The 8,417-nt window shown below is 37.3% G+C and overlaps 1 pseudogene; it reads right to left on the minus strand.

Moving 5' to 3' along the window:
- Nucleotides 1-2,384: 2,384 nt before the first annotated feature.
- On the minus strand, nucleotides 2,385-2,565 carry LOC149305579 (U2 spliceosomal RNA; annotated as a pseudogene).
- Nucleotides 2,566-8,417: the final 5,852 nt, after the last annotated feature.

Here is an 8,417-nt window from a genome sequence, read left to right on the forward strand (position 1 = left end):
TTAACTCATAGTCCCTGCTGACCTCGTTGAGCATTCAGTGTATACATTTTAACTAAAAATCTTGTCTCTTTGCTATCCTGCCCACAAAATGTGATAACGCTAATTCTCCAGTAGAGCTTTTCCTGAATTTGACACTTTATGAGTGCAATGTGTCAGGAGTGGTCCCCCTTGCAAATGCGTGGAGGAATTCTGCAGAATCCCCCCCTATGAATTTGAGTCTTTCTCTGCCCCTCAACTATTTGGCTTGCAGACTGGGAGAGTTCTGAGGTGGGTCCAACTTTACCCCTCCATGCGCATGCACAGAGCTTTCAATAACATCGATTGGAGTACTTTCCTCCCACTGATTGTCTGCTTATAGAGAATTACATTCAGTATTATAAACAATTCTCGTGATATAAAGACCATCACAATCTGAAGAAATGAAAATAATGACAACGTTACATAGTTCATAAGGTTGAAAATAGACCTAAGTCCATCAAGTTCAACCTTTCTACCTAACCTTCCTATTCTTGATCCAAACGAAGGCAAAAAAAAACTTTAATTAAGCTACTTCGAATTCTTTTAATTCCATTTTGTGTTTTTAATTCTACACCATTTACTTTTTTTTTTTTTACTAATACATTAGACTAATGTTTTTCCAGCCTTGATAACGATGTTTCTTTTTAATTTTAAGTACAACAATATAATAAAGCATTAAGCAAGAGTGTAGCAATTTACACAATGTTTTACACAGTGTTCATATCACTGACTTCTGGATAACAGCATTCTTATGATTCTGAATTCTTAACAAATCGTTGGCTTTGGGAAAAAATTCTTGGCTCTGTCATGTATTTGGCTTTTTACTGATCATCGTAACATAACAAACAATTTTACAAAATGTTTGTAATAGAACTGAACTCAGCTGACCCAAACCTCTCTGCATAGTTAAAGTTTCTTGTCTACAATTAATCCCAGTAATAGCCAAGTCCCAATCCTATTATTATAATAGTAGAGAATGAATATAATGAATTTATGGAGTAAAAAACATAGGGTTCCAAAGCTGATCCCAGAGTCCAGGTTATGGACTCTATGCTTTGACATCTCCTGGTGGTCCAGAGTAAACTAGATCTCCTTGCCTTGGATGTGCTGTTACTCTGCTGTAGCAGTGAATAAGAATATCTTGGATATCACTTTGTACCAAAAATTCAATAAAGGGTGAAGAAAGAAAATATATCTACCTGGGTGCCCATCAAGTATGGATTTCATGCCACATGTCTGCTAATCATTTAGACAATGTTCTTTTCTAAAATTACCATCTACCACCATTACTTTCGTAGCAGGAGAACTAGGTTTTGAAAAAGATTTCCTCCTTTGCTCCTACAAATAGAAATGTTACTTTAATAATTGTTACTGGTAACTATTGCAAAATATACAGGGAGAAAAAAGAATATCTGCTGGGAAGATAGATCAAGCAATCGAAACATGCTGGATGGTTACATCAAACAATGTGTCATTGTTGGCAACGCATATTATTGTAATAATTCATCTTCACAAGTTGTAACATTATAAAGGTTTCGCTCATTTGGATGAGTATGGAATTAATTATTATGTAATTCTCTTGCGGGATCCTCTTGCCATTGTACAGTTCCAAGTCAGGGCAGGTGGCAAACATATACTTATTCCACTAAAGTAGCCTAGGGTCAGGGTCACAGGCAATATGTGCAGAGACTAGAAGATCAGGAAAAGAATCAAACAGTGATCAGAAATTCCAGGTAACAGCACAGGGGCTAAAACATACCAAGCACTCACTGAAAAGCGAGTCAGCCTTCAATGGGGACTTCAGAGCCAAACAAGGACTCACAGCTGACGCATGTGGATGTATGCATCGTTATTTTTTTTTTATTTTTATTTTTTTTGGAAGCCCGAGGTGCGTGCTCCATTGGGTGCCGCATTCTGTGCATAAGGCAGCAGAAGCCAGACTACGATACCGAGTTCCCTCACGGAGAACTCGGACAAATTCCAACCCCCCCCCCATGGGAGGGTCGGATCTTGAGTCTCACCCAGAAGAGTGAGACTCCTTCCTGGCTTTTTTGGAAGGGAGGAAGGGGCCAGAAGGCACCCAATCCTCCTCCAGCAAAGTCCAACAAAAGAAAACAGTGTCCAAAACGTGAGTACAAAATCGTGTGCCATAGAATAGTGAAGGCCAAGCCGTGAATTTGAAAGCCGTGAATTCCAAAAGGGGGCAAATTAATTGGCACTCGTGTAAACGAAGTGAATATATAAATTAAGAAAAATAATTTAGGGACAGGCCATTGCTGGCCTGCCAGATTCAAAAATAAAGTCTTAACCCCAGGACCAGAAGGTACCTGGGGAAAAGGTAGTGCTGGTAGGCCGCCAGTGAGAACGTGCGCTCACCGTGTGCAGTGGCGTGCAATACCACACACGGTGACTCCAGCATTTCTGCCAGGGCAATTCCACCTCGGCCTCCATTTGCTATCCCGAACCCTAAGGCCAGAGGATCAGCATAGTCCCCCCCTTCCCAAAGAGGAACTACACTTGATCTTAGCCAAAAGGCCGAGAAGCGATGTATGCATCGTTATTGACACATATGCAAGCAGTGGAGTATTTACCATAACGTGAACGGGGTGGTTGGGGAGATCAGTGGTTTCCCTTTTAACCAGCCCATTGACTAGTGGCTACCAACTCCCCTGGACATAGTCAGCCTAGCCCAGAATACACCACTGTATGCAACCATATAACAGTCCAGAAATGTGGGTATGCATCTCAAAGACACGTTCGCTGATGGGTTGCGGTAACCTGTACTGTAAATTAACTTAAAAAAGTATTTTTATAAAAAAAAAGTGTAGATGCCTGAAATAACTAGGATGGTAAAGTAATTGTTGTACGAAATATTACTTTTAAAACATCATGATCACATTATTTCTGACACTAACCATCCAGATCACTTAGACAAAGTGTTCACACACCGAAAAGATGTGTAACTGTATTCATTTTAAAGACTTTTCCTACTTGTAGCTGTTGTTGGATGGGCTGTGGTCAGCCTCTGGTAAACCAGCCCCATGCTCTGGCCTTGCCCGGTGCTAGGCATTAGATTTTTAGATGCATTGAAAACTAAAACAATTTAATTTTACATGCAGACAGGTTGAAGCTTGAATGGTAAGTATAATATAATAGTTTATAATAATTTGCCTAAACGTGTACTTTAATGAGGATACCCTAGTTTTTCACAAAGTCTTTCTAGTCATCATTTGGCAGCCCATCTAAAACACGTTTGCAGTCATGAATACAGGATGCAGTCTTGCCAAGACGTATACTCATTGTGTACATATTTGTCTAGTTAGATCAGTGTGAGTTCTTCCATGTCTAAAGTCTTCTGCTTTTCTATTCAGTTGTGTTCCAATCATTAAAACACTAATTGTTAGATAATTACACCAAGAGCCAAATGTGTCACTATAACATAAAGAGATCCCAGAAACGTGTGAGATGGGAGAGAATAACCTGAGCTCACAGGGAGATCTTTTGACGTCACTTGGGTGAGTAAACAGTAACTTATTGAATTTGACATTAAGCATAGCTGTTAGAGGGTGCAGAATGCAAACACAATAAGCCAAAAAATATAAAAAATGCAATAATAAATTAAAATACAAGGAATATAATTACATTTCTTACAATGAAAACATGGCATGTGTCTAGACAGTATTTAGGTGAGTGCTTAGTGGTAAGAACGCACTCCTATGGATGAGCCACCCATTGGTGACCACAATCTAGGATTTCTGCATGTTGCTGCTCATATTTCACCCATTTAAACCGTGATCCACCTACATAACATTTTACTTTGTATTTTATTGTGCTTAGCCAGTAACGTTTGTCACCCATGGCAATCAAATGTATATCCAAAGCTTAACAAAAGACACAGAGCAGAACATAAGAAATATTAGAACAAGCTAGTTCCTTCAAGTAATGTTGAAAATGTGTGGGAGAAATCTTCTTAAATGAGTAAGATAAATCTTGCGTGCAAGAAACATCTTGGGAAAACACTTCTACGAGAAATAAAGAGATCACAGATGTGAGCAGAACCTGATGCTTCCATTTGACTGCTATATTACTAAATGCATCAGATTTGCTGATAGGTCACGAGATTCCATTTTTATTTTTGTTGATGTTCAGAAAAATTAAATAACCATGGCAATATAATTTAAAATATTAGGATATTATTCATTTTCTTCAGGAGTCCCACCATTTTCTAGAGGTCTCTCCATTCAGGAATAAATAACACAGTGGGAGTGTAACTGTGACTATTGTATTGTATATGAATTGTTGATTTAATCATTGAGAGATTCACTCAATACAACAGCAGGTGTGACAAAGGAAAAAGCAGACTGGGTTACATGTTTCAAGCACAATCGTACTTCTTCATTGGGCTATGTCTGTTCACTCTACTGAGCCAATCTGCCTTTTCTTCTTCTTGAACCAAGGTCACGATCCCTTTTTCTTCTTGTGTTTCTGTGATGATGGCGTGAATCTCTGCACATCCCCTCTGTGGGTTCACAATTACCACATTGGATGAAGGAAATCTGTATGTTGTTTTTTAACTGTGAGTTTGTAGGTTAACTTGCTACTCAACAACGTGGTCAGTCCCAGCTTTGCTTGTATAATAAGACAGGGTGCAGGGATAGTGAGTCTGTAGGGGATCAACACTTTCTTAAACTTTATCAAAATTATTTTGCAGCATTCCCCACGACATACAACATTTTGAACATAATGCGCTGTTGTCAGTGGCAAGCTCTACTCAAGGGACCAGGGGAGATGAATATCAAAAGTCAAGTTACAACCATGCTTGGGTAGTGGGAAGCCCAACCATATGTGAAGGTACCAACCTTTGCTTATGTTTATTTTGACTCCACAATCATCGGAGTTCTGAAAAATCTTTCATTATCATATTATTATTATTGTATATAATTTATATATACATATCGAAGGGTTTCAAATAATATGTCCAAAATCAATTTTTTTATCTTAAGCCCTCATCAACATTTAAATTGGTTAACAGCCTAGCTCACCCTATGTTGATTCAGGGTATTAAACGCACAACTATATAAATCTCGGATTTAAATTATTATTATTATTTTAACAAAGCATTAGTTATATGGTTATATCAACTGGCTCTGAGAGTACAGGATTAATTTTTACAGAGGGTCGGTCCGCTACACATGTACAAACCATGATTAGTTTGGTAATTCATGAGATCATCCCATTAAGCAGCTTGTGTTTCTGGAGCAGAAAATACAAGGGTAAGATTGATTCGTTAAAGGCTTACATGTTCGCAAAACACTGAATGTTAGTCTAATGACTTCACCAAAATAAGCATATATCAGACAAAGATCTAGCGCACAGCACTGAAATATTTACCATTGTTGTTGGGTGGATTATCTTTGAGGTCAAAATCATTTTGTACTTTATTTATTCGATTAACAATATAGGAGTGTGTTAGAAGTTGTTGTACGTTATGGTAACAAACACGTTAATTTGTGATATCTTTTATCACTTTCCCAAAGAATCACGTTTTATGGCACATGAGAGTAAATTTAGTTAGAGAGGCTACAAAAGGGTACAAGTCTAAAAAGAACGCTTTTGTTTGTAAATTGCACTAAGATGACACATTTAGAACACATATGGTTCATATACCATTAAAATGTATCTTTAATTGATACTAGTAATAAAAATGGTGGGAGTTCCCCTTTAATGTTATGCCCTAAGTTTCACACCCTGGAAGGCAGATGCTTCCGGCCTATTTCACTACTTCTTTTCTAGAAGCGCTAGAAGCTCACTATGTGTGGTACGTATCGTGATTTTTCATTCTCGTAAATCAAATGAATGTGTTTTCCTTAACTTCTGTAAACATGTGTAACAGTTCGTTATTCAATAAAATCGAATTTTTCTTGTCGGCACAAATACAATAGTTTCCCTTGTGGATCATTTGAAATGTTAGCTATACATGGTATATGTATTTTAATTCCTAATTAGATATATTCTGTGGTATTTTAAATACCCCAAACCTGGTTTGGAAGGCAGGGTAACTGGTCTAAAAATAATGAAAGTGGACAAGCAACTGGTATCATTTCCTCTAAAGAAAAAAGGCCACAAGGTTGTCTGAATTACAATTTAGATTTTAATAATACATTTATGTTGGTTAAATAATTTAAAAACAAATATTGTAAACATGATGGAATCACTACTGTAAACATAGAAAATATATGCCACAATTCATTTACTTATGTTACTTATGTAAATTATTACTTAATGGTAAAAACGGGGAGACGGGTAATTCAAGTGGGTCTGATAGAGACTTATGGCGACACATTTGGTTGTCAAAGTATATGCATTTTTGGGATTGATTGGGAACTTTATATTTAGTTATTTGCTTTTCTTTGGAGGGTAATATCACACGACGGTTATATCCCCTAAGGGGGAAACAATATTGAAATTGGAATATATGTATATACGTGTGTGTGTGTGTGTGTGTATATATATATATATATATATATATATATGTATAATATAGACTTTATTCACAAGAACCCTTGTGTCTTCTTTGGTTTCCTTTATGTTTTTCTGAAATAAAAATCTTTACCTGCTAAAAATAAAGCCTGATAGAATGTTTGCATGACTGGCATAGAAAACGTCAGCTTGATGTTGGTTTAAAGGAATAATTTCATTATTTCTTGCAGTAAAAAAAAAATTATATATGGTAAGAACAAAGAAAACGGGCTTTTGGAAAAAGGCTGTGTGAATAAACCTATATTAGCATCCAGGCCTCCTTAATATATTCAGCGAGCAGCGAGTAAACAAAATGACTTTCCCACTTTAATAACTGCGTTACTTCAGAACAACATAATAATTTCAATTAACATTTTCAATTACAATTCTGTTCCGTTTCCAACATACCCAAGAGGTTTACATTTAACCGGAGCTTAAGACTACAAACATCTTGTCTTTAGCAAGTTATGAGATGTTTAATGCATATGTAATTATTTATATCACTACATAAAGGCTTCTTTCAGTCAAAAATCCCTTTAAATGCCTGTTATGACATACTGCATCCTATCTAATAATTACTTCATTGCAGATCCAAACTTGCCTGTTCAGCTTCATGAAGGCATCCATGATATTAATGCTGGCATATAATTAGAATGCTTTAACACCATACAATATATTTAGGCGTCATTCACAATTAAATGCAAAGATTATCTAAGAATTCTAAATCTCAATTCGGGTTTCCATTGTGATATTTTGCCATGAAAAACCAATCAAAAAAAGAAGAATGAATGGGTTGGGAGGGGCATTTAAACCTTTATTTTCAATTACCAGATCCAAATCTGGTGCAATTGGATCAAGTAAAATGATTATTAAGCAGAGATGCTGACAGTGATGGTCAGGTTAAATAGCGCAGGTTGTAAAGGGGAGCCGGCTCTGCAGCAGAACCTCGGGGGCAGGTCCTTTGGAAAATCTTTCTCCTCTGAATGCCTGAGAAGCTCTACAGATGACTTCCTGCCTGGTCCCTGCTCATATCTTTGCATCACCAAAATCTTGCAAATGGTTATTCACTTTTTGTTTGTATCACATTACAAGAAAGTCTTTAAAAAGTCAGAAAACCTTTAGAATTTTAGTAGCATCAAACTCTTGCAGAACCTCAGAACATGAACTCCTAGCCAGTGTGGAAACAAAAGGGTTTGAATAGAGCCAGGATGATTCAGGAAGTTTACATTTGATGATTCTCAAGGTGACACTCCGATCATCATATACACTGTAATGCATATGATAGCTCAGTGGTCCACTTTAATTTCCAGGTGGTCCCCATTGTAATTCCGTGTGCATTTGCCACTTCCCAGTCCAAAAGCTAACTGCGGTGCTGGAGATGTCTTCTGCCAAAGATATCTACTTACCGCCAGTCAGCTCCAAAACTGGCTTGGTGTACATTTTTAGGGCTCTAATAAGATTTCAGTGAAAACACTTTCCTGCTACTGATTGGATGCGTGAATCAGCCAATTAGCAGAGTAAACGTTGGACCATGGAGCAGGAGGTGCTCTGCTGTAGCTCTGGAGCTGCAGATTCTTCCCAAGGTACGTTCTTCATTTTATTTTTTCTGGCCAGTCTAAAGAATGCATATTAAAATATTGACAAAGTGGTTAAATATTCATTTTGTAGAGACATACTGGTGAATAATAGCAATGTTGCACCGTTCAATTACACCAACACACACCTGTGTAGTAATATCAATTTGAAGAAATACTTACATGTAATGTAATCAGGCTCCCCGTGGACAGATGGACTGCTCATTTCTAGGTGAGCAGTCCATCTCATCCTCATAAAGACACAGATACAACATGGAAATTAAAAAGTGTTCAGGTGGCTCCTGT

The sequence above is a fragment of the Sceloporus occidentalis genome, unplaced genomic scaffold (assembly GCF_023333645.1).
Source record: "Sceloporus occidentalis isolate IW3139 unplaced genomic scaffold, rSceOcc1.0.p SCAF_11, whole genome shotgun sequence".
Lineage (NCBI taxonomy): Eukaryota > Metazoa > Chordata > Lepidosauria > Squamata > Phrynosomatidae > Sceloporus > Sceloporus occidentalis.